This window comes from Rattus norvegicus, chromosome 7 (genome assembly GCF_021556685.1).
Source record: "Rattus norvegicus strain SHRSP/BbbUtx chromosome 7, alternate assembly SHRSP_T2T, whole genome shotgun sequence".
Lineage (NCBI taxonomy): Eukaryota > Metazoa > Chordata > Mammalia > Rodentia > Muridae > Rattus > Rattus norvegicus.
The window spans coordinates 104,667,624-104,670,301 of NC_141540.1; the positions used below are offsets into that span (position 1 = coordinate 104,667,624).

General features: G+C 41.3%; 1 pseudogene; it reads left to right on the forward strand.

The window, feature by feature from the left end:
- The first annotated feature begins 586 nt into the window (after nucleotides 1–586).
- Nucleotides 587–1,407, forward strand: LOC148004821 (large ribosomal subunit protein eL8 pseudogene; annotated as a pseudogene).
- The last annotated feature ends 1,271 nt before the right edge of the window (nucleotides 1,408–2,678 follow it).

Below are 2,678 nucleotides of genomic sequence, written 5' to 3' on the forward strand. Positions count from 1 at the left end.
TTAAAGATGTCATTTAATCATGTGTGCCACCAGGAGAGACACTATGGGAAAAGTATGGTGTAGCTTAGAGGGAACTCTCACTCTGCAGAAACAAGGCATCCTTGATAAGTTTCTAGAGGAAGCAGAGACCATCTTGGATTCTATGTATTGCGATACTCTCAGTAGAAGACTGTAGGGAAACACTACATAGCATAAGGTTAGCCATCTCAGCTTTGGAGTTGCCCAAAGTGGCTCTGAATCCTAACCTCATCCCCTTGATCTTGCCATCTATCAGGTGTCTCAGTGGTCCCTATGTATGCAGATACAAGGAACTGAGGATGAGACAGCTTCTCTGAAGCTCATCCCCATGGATTAAGAGAATAGGAAAGTTAGTAAAACAGAGCCGGGCTTACTGAGAGATGCACTACAATACAATTATAAATGGGAAAGATTCTTAGAGTTGTGGCCCTCTAAAGGCAAAGCAAAATGTAGGTGTGTGTGTGGAGAGTTAGAATGAAGAAAAAAGACATTTTTTTAAGAAGCAGATTTTAGTGTTGAGAGTTCTGGTAAAAATGAAAAGAATCTTTAAAGAGAGGATTCTGGCTCTCTCTCCTCCAGCCGAGCAAGATGCCCAAAGGAAAGAAGGCCAAGGGGAAGAAGGTGGCCTCGGCCCCCGCCGTGGTCAAGAAACAAGAGGCCAAAAAGGTGGTCAATCCTTTGTTTGAGAAAAGGCCTAAGAACTTCGGTATTGGGCAGGACATCCAGCCCAAAAGAGATCTCACATGCTTCGTCAAATGGCCCTGTTACATCAGGCTGCAGCAGCAAAGAGCCATCCTCTATAAGCGGCTCAAAGTACCTCCTGCCATCAACCAGTTTACCCAGGCCCTGGACAGGCAAACAGCTAATCAGCTGCTTAAGCTTGCCCACAAGTACAGGCCAGAGACAAAGCAGGAGAAGAAGCAGAGGCTGCTGGCCCTCGCTGAGAAGAAAGCTGCTGGCAAAGGGGACGTCCCAACTAAGAGACCACCTGTCCTCCGAGCAAGGGTCAATACAGTCACCACTTTGGCGGAGAACAAGAAAGCTCAGCTGGTGGTGATTGCCCATGATGTAGACCCCATTGAGCTGGTGGTTTTCCTGCCTGCCCTGTGTCGAAAGATGGGGGTGCCCTACTGAATCATCAAGGGAAAGACCAGGCTGGGGCGTCTGGTCCACAGGAAGACATGCACCACTGTTGCCTTCACACAGGTTAACTCGGAAGACAAGGGTGCTCTGGCTAAGCTGGTGGAAGCTATTAGGACCAATTACAATGACAGATATGACAAGATCCGCCGCCACTGGGGAGGCAACGTCCTGGGTCCTAAGTCTGTGACTCGCATTGCTAAGCTGGAAAAGACAAAGGCTAAAGAACTTGCCACTAAGCTGGGTTAAATGTACACTTAAGTTTTCTGTACATAAATATAATTACAAAGTTATCTTCCTTAAAAAAAAAGAGAGAGAGAGAGCATTCTGGGATGGAGACCCTACAGGTAAGGAAAAGTGATTTAATTCTACGAAGAAAATGAAGATATAAATCTTAAAAATATTTTACTGATGAGATCATGTTACAATCCATTTAAACTAGTTAAATTCCCCCTTAAATTGAGTTTTAATATGGATAAAACTATCTTAAAATTTATAAAATAAAATTAAAACTACTGGCCTTCTTCTAAAAGCTAAACAATAATATATGTTATCTAATATATAGTGATCGAATTAGTCAACTTATTAGTCAGCATACATTAACTAACTTTCCAATAAATTGGACTTTCCCTTCCTGTATGAGTTCAGATGCTTTCTTTTATGAAATATTTGAAATTATAAAACATCCTGTATATAATCAGGTAACCCTGATTCATTTAAGTTTTGGAGTTCTTAAAGAGTTGGAGAAGTTTGTTTCACTGATAGAGCCTGCAGCCTCATTGAGAATCTTTTTGATGCCATTATCTGAGTTGGCAATTGGAATATAAAGTTCATACTAGTAGCAGCATAGTGATTCACTTAGAAAAGAAATGGCTATTTAAAGTAAGTATTAAGCAAATTGCTATGACTGGGTGTGGTTGAGGATTTGTGGAAGCAACTACCAGTAACCATCAAGTATTTAAACCTCTTTCTATATAAAGCTAATACTAGCATTAGGTAGTTCTAATACTGTTTGATGACTAAAACATGGTATGTCAAAAATGGACTTAGTTGACAAAATTTGTCACCATGCAGTTTAAGGAAGGTAGAAAGAAATTGTTTTGGCTGCTGCATGGGATAAGATCTGTCATAGTAAGGAAGGCATGGAGCCAAGAGGGTGAAGCAGCTGCTCACATTACGACCATAATCAGGAAGCACATGGATAGATGCTGGTGTTCTGCTGGCATTTCTTTTTTCCTTTTCCTTTCTTTCTGTCTGTTCTTTCCGTCTGTTCTTGTTTCTTTCTTCTTTTTTTCCAGTTCAGGATCCCAGCCCAACATAAAGTGATACTCACTTGAAGGTATTGGTCTTCCCACCTCACTTAACCTCATCTAGGAATTCTCACAGCTGGGCCCAAATGTTTGTATCCTAGATGAATTAGATTCCTGTCACATTGATGATATTAGCTTCCTCACCTGGTTGTAAAGATTACACACATAAAACTTCCTTATAGCATTATATCCTAGAGAGGCAATATTCTC